Here is a 9,592-nt window from a genome sequence, read left to right as displayed (position 1 = left end):
TACATGACCACTGGAAAAACCATAGCCTTGACTAGACAGACCTTAGTCGGCAAAGTAATGTCTCTGCTTTTGCATATGCTATCTAGGTTGGTCATAACTTTTCTTCCAAGGAGTAAGCGTCTTTTAATTTCATGGCTGCAGTCACCATCTGCAGTGATTTTGGAGCCCCCCAAAATAACGTCGGACACTGTTTCCCATTTCCCTATCTATTTGCCATGAAGTGATGGGACCGCATGCCATGATCTTCGTTTTCTGAATGTTGAGCTTTAAGCCAACTTTTTCACTCTCCTCTTTCACTTTCATCAAGAGGCTTTTTAGCTCCTCTTCACTTTCTGCCATAAGGGTGGTGTCATCTGCATATCTGAGGTTACTGATATTTCTCCCGGCAATCTTGATTCTAGCTTGTGTTTCTTCCAGTCCAGCGTTTCTCATGATGTACTCGCGTATAAGTTAAATAAGCAGGGTGACAATATACAGCCTTGACGTACTCCTTTTCCTATTTGGAACCAGTCTGTTGTTCCATGTCCAGTTCTAACTGTTGCTTCCTGGCCTGCATACAGATTTCTCAAGAGGCAGTTCAGGTGGTCTGGTATTCCCATCTCTTTCAGAATTTTCCACAGTTTATTGTAATCCACACAGTCAAAGGCTTTGGCATAGTCAATAAAGCAGAAATAGATGTTTTTCTGGAACTCTCTTGCTTTTTCCATGATCCAGCGGATGTTGGCAATTTGATCTCTGGTTCCTCTGCCTTTTCTAAAACCAGCTTGAACATCAGGGAGTTCACGGTTCACATATTGCTGAAGTCTGGCTTGGAGAATTTTGAGCATTACTTTACTAATACCATATTATGTTTTATAAGAGAGAAATGGTAACATCTCTCTTATCACTCCTCAGCAGCTTACTTTATGGATGTGTCTCAACAGCTATTTTCAATAGAACTGCATTTTAAGGAGTTTAAAAAGCATACTCTCCCTTTCCATTCTGATGTTAGATCATAAAATAAAGCAGCCCATGGTAACTACTTCATCCTGGGGTACTTTAGGACAGAAAGTTTACCTATCAGAGAAAGGGAGTCAAAAAATGCCAGAGGAACATCTCCTGATGAGAGAATACTAAAGAAATCCCTGACTTCACCAAGGTGTGTGGCTAGGCTTTCACATATCACATACCTCCATCTCAGGGCCCTTTGCTGAGTCAGCACAGTGACATTTGATTGAATGGATCCACAAACCTTATACTGACATCTGTATCCTTAATCTGACCTTTATTTCAGTGGCTGTCTCTAAGATTAGTCATTCATTCATCCATCCATCCATCCATCCGAGAATGATGACTTTCTTTGTGCTAGAAAACTGAGACTGCATTGAATGAAACTTGAATGATGACAGAATGAAGAGCTTCCCAGGTGGTGCAGTGATAAAAACTCTGCCTGCCAATGCAGGAGACACAAGAGATGTGGGTTCAATCCCTGGGTCGGGAAGATATCCTGGAGTTGGAAATGGAAATCCACTCCAGTATTCTTGCCCGGAAAATTCCACGGACAGAGGAGCCTGGCAGGCTTACAGTCCATGGGGTCGCGGAGAGTCAGATATGACTGAGCGACTGAGCACATTGAATGAAACAGGCATGCATTTGCCCTCATGGAACTAACAGTTGAACAGTAAAGTTACTTATTATTCAAATAAGTAATTAATCATAGAGAGGATTTCCCCTCCTGCCAGGAGTATTGGATTTGAGTCTGAATTGGTGAGAAGGAAGTATGTTTGCCAAAACATTAACATTGTACTGCCTGGGCACAGGTATGGTTTTGATGTTGCTCAGATGTTTCAACTGTGAAGTCAGGTTAGAGAATCCCTGAATTAGGTGGAGAGACTTACCAAGGTAGAAAACACCCAACACGGAGGAAGTTTGAGGGGAAATGCATGAGTTTCCATCCTACCTGAGTTTCGACAGAGGAGTCCAAGTGATATATCAAGCTTAGAGTTGGACATCTGTGTCTGGATGACAGTGGAAAGATCTAAATTGAAGACAGGTAAAAGTGATTGACATTTACCCTGTAACAGAAGCCATGGCACAATATGGAATTACCTATGGGGAGAGCATAGTAAGAAAATGGGAAAAAAATATTTCATTGAAGAGAGAGGATGACGGGTCAGTAAAGGAAACTAGGAAGGAGTGTTGGTAAGTTAGAGGGGAGGCAGGCAAATGGGACGCTGTCAAAGTCTACGCAAGGGAATGTTTCAAGAAGAGAGCACGTAAGTGAGTTGAAAGCTGTATTTAATTTCGGCAAGGCCTGGGACTCCTTCTTTGGGCCTTTCCCATGGTAAGTCTCTACTTTGGCAAGATAGCTTTGAGTAAGAAATTATTATTTAAAATCAAATTATAGGAGACTCAAAAGTCTAGTTTTTTAGGATTTAGAAAATAATTAACATCTCAATTCAGATCCTGAACATAAATGATAACATTCCCTGTGCACATGCACTCATGACTTCTAGCTCTTAGACATCTATTATATTCACCAATTTGTGGGCTTAAACTTGGCAAGTATCACCACTCTTTTCGGGTTAGTAGCATTCTTCCTGTTGCCAAGCCTACCCAGGGCAAAACAAACAGAGTCATCTTTCAAGACACATGTCCTACTGTAATGTATAAAGACTTTTGTCATTAGCACAGTGTCTATACCATTTTGTTCTATTTCTTTACATGTGTGTCTCCTCCTGATTACCTTGAGGGCAGGTAATAGTTTCCTATGAGCTTGTCCCCCCAGTACCCATCATAGTGCTCACCACTCGATATGTACTGAATAAATGTTTGCTGAATGAATAGAAAGTTGCATAATTTTTCTGTAAGTTCATGAATAGCCAATCTGGAAATTCCATCTCTAAGTATTCTTTCATCATAGACTATAAAATATTGTTTAAATAAAGGATGTGGTTTATCCATGTTTAAGTTTTAGGTCAATTTTCTATGGAGTTAGTAAAATCTCGTTCCAATACAAATTATTTAATCCCTTGGTGCCTTGGGTTTTCTGCCTATAAAATAAGAACAGCCATGCTGATTTCCTTGGGAGCTGTAGTGAAGGTTGTCAAAATCAGAGCTCTATTTCCCCATAAGGGGTACTCCTTAAATCTGAAGACCAATTGATAATCATGTCTGTCTTGTTCTCTAAGTGGTTATGTCAGAGACTGTGAGGGAGCAACACATAAGTTCTCCAGGTCTGTTTACATTGGCTCCTGGAGCAGCTGCTAAAGGCTCAATCTTGTGACCAGTAAAAGACCCCTGGTGCTAGGAGCTGGGTTAATCATGGCACTCTTTGCCACGGGGGTGATATTTTGTAGGGATCCAACCCTCCCTGGTCTGGACACTGAGCAAATGTAGTATTAGTGGCCTCAAGGCAGACCTAGAGTAGCTGCAGCAAAGGTAGTCAATCCTGCCTTTAAGGTCATATTAGACTTGGATTCATTTGTTCAGAATTAATCTTCACTACAGTTCAAGTCTGCTGTTTGGTTGATTTAAGGGTCTCTTGGTGAAAAATCTATCAGTTGAAAGATTATCTTAACTAAGGGCAATCATTCAGACTGCAATTTAAATAAGAAAATGTATTTTCATTTATTATAAGTCCACTTGGTCTTCCCTGGTCGCTCTGAGGTAAAGAATCTGCCTGCTGACACAGGAAACAGGGGTTTGATCCCTGGGTCAGGAAGATTCCCTGGAGAAGGAAATGGCAACCTATTCTATTCTTGCCTGGGAAATCCCATGGACAGAGGAGCCTGGCAGGCTACTGTCCATGGGGGTCTCAAAAGAATCAGACAGGACTTAATGACTAAACAACAACACAATAGATTCATTTGTTACACAATACCCCCATTAATTGAGTTCTGCTCATATGCCAAGTTTCTGAAGTGACTTGCAGCGTTATACATTCACGTGGGTCTTACACTATCCCATTTTACACATGCAGAGGGTGAGGCTCAGAGACATTAAACAATTTGTCCAGCATCACACAACTGGCAATAGGCAGGAACCAGATGAAATTCTCCTCTCCCTCACTCTCAGCTCAGCCTCTCTCCTACTGTTCAGTATTGTATTCTAGACACTCATCTCTCTGCAGCCTTCTCATATGCTTTTGTTTTAAAGTTAAAAATGTATCCTCAATAGGCTGAATACTCACAATCCCACTTCAAAGGACGTAGATATAGGTTTTCTTGTCATTTAAGATTATTTTGAGGCAAAAACAGACCATGTTCCTATGACATTTCTGCAAGTGCAGGGGCAAAGGGACTATGCCCAGTTAGTAAGGATGGACAACAGATCTGGCAAAACCTACTCTGCTGCAAACTTAAGGAGCAGCATAGTTGACGCCATGAGTGGGAACTTTAAATGAGTACATTCCAGTAGAGAAGTATAGAGGGATCATGCTGAAAGGGCCAACATTTGGTACATGTGCTGATCACAACAGGAAAATTGGTGCCCAGGTCATGGATCCCTATATGTACAAACTTCTCTTCTAATGACCCTAAGCAGGACTTCTGGTGGGCCTTAGGGTACTGTATGATGCTTGTTATTGGTGCTCCTTTTGCGGTGGACAGCTTCTGCTATTACACTGTCTATCTGATAGTTTGCATTACTCTGTCTTGAAATATTCACCATGTCGTGGGAGAAAACAGGTGGGTATTAAATTGCAACTCAAAGTGGTGATGACTGTTATCACAAAGACACACATGAGGTACAATCAGAGGCAGTGAACCTACCTCTGTCTGGGAGGGCCAGGAAAGACTCCCAGAGGAGACATTAGAGCCAATTTCCTGAACAGAAAACCATGAGGAGCCTGGTCATAGAGAAAAGGATAGATAGAGGCAAAGAAGCAACAGTACAATCAGCCAGCTGCAACTAGTTCAAGGTCTCTGAAGCACAGACTGAGAGAGAGAGGAGTGAGTGGAGGGTCAAAAAGCCACTTAGGGTTTTTAAGCACAGATACAGCATGAACATCTTTGTTGTTTAGTGTTGTTGGCAGCTGTAAAGGCAGATTGGAAGAGAGAGATGCTGGTTAGGAAATTACTGTAGTTGTCCAGGTAAAAAATGATGACTGTAGGCATATTCAAGAAATACTAAGAATTAAAACTATCAAGACCTAAAGACTGATGGGTGAGGGGAAAAGTCAAAGAGAGGAACAAAAGAGGTCAAGGTGATTCCCAGGTTCTGGCTGGAGAAGATACCAGGACCATTAATGGCTTGGAGAGACAGGAAGAGTGGTGGATGTTGGTTTATACCAGGAGCTAAATTAAGTTGATCATGCCCAGGTGAGAGCATGAGCTTTGAGCAGAGACTATGATTCAAGTCCACTGCCTTCCAGAGCTCCCATCCAGTAGCACAACGATGCTAAACAACTTGGTTAGCCTCTCTCAGCCTCAATTCCCTAACAGTAAAACTGAGATGATAATAGTATGCAGCTCGTAAGGCTGACAATGAGAGTAAAGGACAGGATACATATATAGGATTATGTATACTTAGTACAGCTCCTGGTACATGGTAAGAACTCAATAATGCTAGCCATTTTTGAATCACTAACTTTTTACACAATATGCAATAGGATAAAAATGAATGTTATTCTCCTGGTCACATAAGGTTTTCTTGCTAGTTTTATTTTACCAGCTTAATCTGAATTTCTGCTAAGGCATTTATGACATAACACATAAAAATTGCTCTTAAATTAACCTACAATCTGAGGACTAATCACTGGCTTCTTGATCACAAAGTCTACATAGCTTCCTGGAAAACTGACCCCTCAGTTCAGTTCAGTTCAGTTCAGTCACTCAGTCATGTCCAACTCTTTGCAACCCCATGAATCGCAGCACGCCAGGCCTCCCTGTTCATCACCAACTCCCAGAGTTCACTCAGACTCACGTCCATCGAGTCAGTGATGCCATCCAGCCATCTCATCCTCTGTCGTCCCCTTCTCCTCCTACCCCAAATCCCTCCCAGCATCAGAGTCTTTTCCAATGAGTCAACTCTTCATATGAGGTGGCCAAAGTACTGGAGTTTCAGCTTCAGCATTATTCCTTCCAAAGAAATCCCAGGGTCGATCTCCTTCAGAATGGACTGGTTGGATCTCCTTGCAGTCCAAGGGACTCTCAAGAGTCTTCTCCAACACCACAGTTCAAAACCATCAATTCTTTGGCACTCAGCTTTCTTTATAGTCCAACTCTCACATCCATACATGACCACTGGGAAAACCATAGCCTTGACTAGACGGATCTTTGTTGGCAAAGTAATGTCTCTGCTTTTGAATATGCTATCTAGGTTGGTCATAACTTTCCTTCCAAGGAGTAACAGTCTTTTAATTTCATGGCTGCAATCACCATCTGCAGTGATTTTGGAGCCCAAAAAAATAAAGTCTGACACTGTTTCCACTGTTTCCCCATCTATTTCCCATGAAGTGATGGGACCAGATGCCATGATCTTCGTTTTCTAAATGTTGAGCTTTAAGCCAACTTTTTCACTCTCCTCTTTCACTTTCATCAAGAGGCTCTTTAGTTCCTCTTCACCTTCTGCCATAAGGATGGTGTCACCTGCATATCTGAGGTTATTGATATTTCTCCCGGCAGTCTTGATTCCAGCTTGTGCTTCTTCCAGCCCAGCACTTCTCATGATGTACTCTGCATAGAAGTTAAATAAGCAGGGTAACAATATACAGCCTTGACGTACTACTAGGAGACCACAAATAAGAGAAGGTTAGGCCGACCCGGCTTGAATGGTGCTAGGATCAGTCCAAATTCAATCAATACCATAATCTGACTTCATATTTCCCTTTACGTGCATCTCAAGTCACTTCGGGTGTGTCCAACTCTTTGAGACTCCGTGGACTGTAGCCTGTCAGGCTCCTCTGTTCATATTTCTCTTTACACAGCTCTTATAAGCTCTCCCTAACAACTGTGAGCAATGGACAAAATCGTTAAGGCCATGAGGTAGATAGTGGTATCTGTAGTAACGAAAACAAGTCTTGGTACATAGCAGGGACTCAGTAATTTTTGGCTAAATAATGGGTGGATTCCTTATACCTCCACTGCAGTACAGTGTCAGGAAGCTACTTTACCATGCTGATCTCTAAACACTTCTTCCTTCCACCCAAGCCATGCCCCAAGCAGCAATACTTTGAGCATTAATTGTTCTTTATAGACCTTTTAAGGTCTATAAAGAACAGCATGCAAATAAAGGGTTTAATCTGTCAACCATAAAGTGAAGACCATAAAATAAATATGGATTGAGACCAATATTGATATGTATAAATTCCTCCAAGTATATACACTGATAAACTAAAATGTTTTTGCTTGTAATGATTCAGTAGTTTGACCAAGTCTGTCTGTCTGAACATGAACGTGTTCCCCCAGACAATACAAGACAGTATGAATTAGTTGAACTTATGGGTGCCTGTGTTTTTCAAACCCATTGGAAAGAACCTAATTTAGGGATCAGTGATTTAATGAGCCTTTCAAAGCTGAAAATATATCCCACTGAGATTTAAAACAGAAAATAGATTTAGATAGAAAAAATAAAACAAAGCTAGTTTTGTGTTTCACGGACAGGGGAATGTGCTAGAATTATTTACTGCTTTCTGGACTTTGCATTATGACTAAATTGATATTTTCCAGGTTTTTCATTAACTTAAAATGTTCTGAGGTAAACACATCATTTGCCATGATTAAATGCAAGGTGTTTCTTCAGCTTCCTTCTGAGCAGCTAAACATGAGGCTGGAAGGTAAGGGTTCTGATCAGCCACTTTGTGAAAGTAGCACTGGAGAAAGTATATAGATTTCAACCAGAGGCTGGATTGAGATTTTAACAGCTATGCCAAGAAGAGGTTCTACAACAGAGTCACATGGTAAAACCTTCTAGGCCCAAACTTCCCTACCCCTAAAACCAGAATTCATTCCACCTTGTCTTAAAAATTATCATAGCTTCCCCAAATTGTAAAATAACATAGAATTGACCTGCCCACCCTCACACCTTCTGCATCAGTCCTTCATAAAATCTCTGCAAGGACAGAAACTTCTACTACCTCTCTTAATGGTTCTAGGCAAGTCCAAGTTAATAGATAGACAACTTTCCAAAGTCTCTAGCATTTCAAATTTCCTTCCCAAACTGAATGAGACTACCTGTCAGTTTTCATTAATAGCAGGTCTTTTACAACAGGTGGAAGATTAAAGATGAACAGAAAAGTCAAGTTCAGTAAGCCTTTCCTTTCCCCTCCCTCCATTCTACCCCCTCAGTCTTAGAGACAGGGATACTTCTAGGGTGAGATTCCACTGGGTCCCTAAAATCCATCTGATGGCAAATAGAGAATGTCCTAAAATTGGCCCACACTTTCCACCTAGGCTAGATGCCCAGGTGGTCACCCAGCAGGGCCCTAAGTAAATTATCTGGGGTTGCTCATAAAAAACACTCAGCAGAAGAGCCCAGACATTTTTTTTAGGAAACTTTTTCTTGGATCCTGGCTACCCGATTTGACAAGCAGCTAAATTTTGAATGCTCACTTCTTGATTCATAAGCAGAGGTAGCACACGATCCACTTATTTTATATCCACACCCTTCACATCTTACATTCACCTAAGACAAAGCCAGACCTTTGCAATTCTTGTCCAGAATGGAACATGTTCCTGAAATTCCAAGACGTTAGTAAACAGTTCTTTAAGTTGAGTTGCAATTTTCTTCTCTATGATTTTCAACGTCTGTCCATTCTCTGGAACAAACCATGGAACGCTTCCATACACAGTGACATTTTTCTAAGGAAGTTTTAATTCCTTGCTTGGCAATGGTGGTTGCTCCCTTTAAAGGAAAGATTGAAATTTTGAAGTATTTAGCAAACAATCAATTAATCAGAAACCTTATCTACAATGAATGTCAAGTGTCACAATCAATGTTATAAATGCGACTTGGCTTCGGCTTTCAGTCGTTTAGTCCTACTCTTCCCACCAGGCTCCTCTATCCATGGAATTTTCCAGGCAAGAATACTGGAGTAGATCACCATTTGCTACTTCAGAGGATGTTCCTGACCCGGGGATCAAAACTGTGGCTCTTGCATCTCCTGAATTGCCAGACGGATTCTTTATCACTAGTGCTACCTGGGAAGCCCCAACATTGTGAGTTATGAATTCATAATGAATAATCAGCAGTAATTAATCAACTTATTCTTATGGGATTGTTTTTGTCTGGTTCTGTTGTCCTTTTTTTTTGTAATGCCTCCTCTAAAGAAAATATCAATTAAGAAGTAAATAATGGGGGGAAGGCATCAAAACAATGTAGTCTGTGCTAGTTGCAAATGTAACCTGCAGGACAGGTGGGAGTGGGCATAAGGCACGAAGCAGTCATGCTCACTTGGCTTAGAGCAACTCCGGCCCTTTAGTATTTTATTTCATTCTCATAACAACTCTGTAAGGTGGGTTTTTACTTTCAATTTACCAAAAAAGAAACTGAGGTTTTAAGAGGTTATTTAAGTTGCCCAACATGACGTACTTGCTGTGGTAGAGCCAGGATCCACACCCAAATCTAATTCCAGAGTGTACACTCCTTGAAGTGTGTAATACTCATTACCTCA

Source organism: Oryx dammah, unplaced genomic scaffold (genome assembly GCF_014754425.2).
Source record: "Oryx dammah isolate SB20612 unplaced genomic scaffold, SCBI_Odam_1.1 HiC_scaffold_26, whole genome shotgun sequence".
Lineage (NCBI taxonomy): Eukaryota > Metazoa > Chordata > Mammalia > Artiodactyla > Bovidae > Oryx > Oryx dammah.
Note: the sequence above shows the minus strand (reverse complement) of the source record.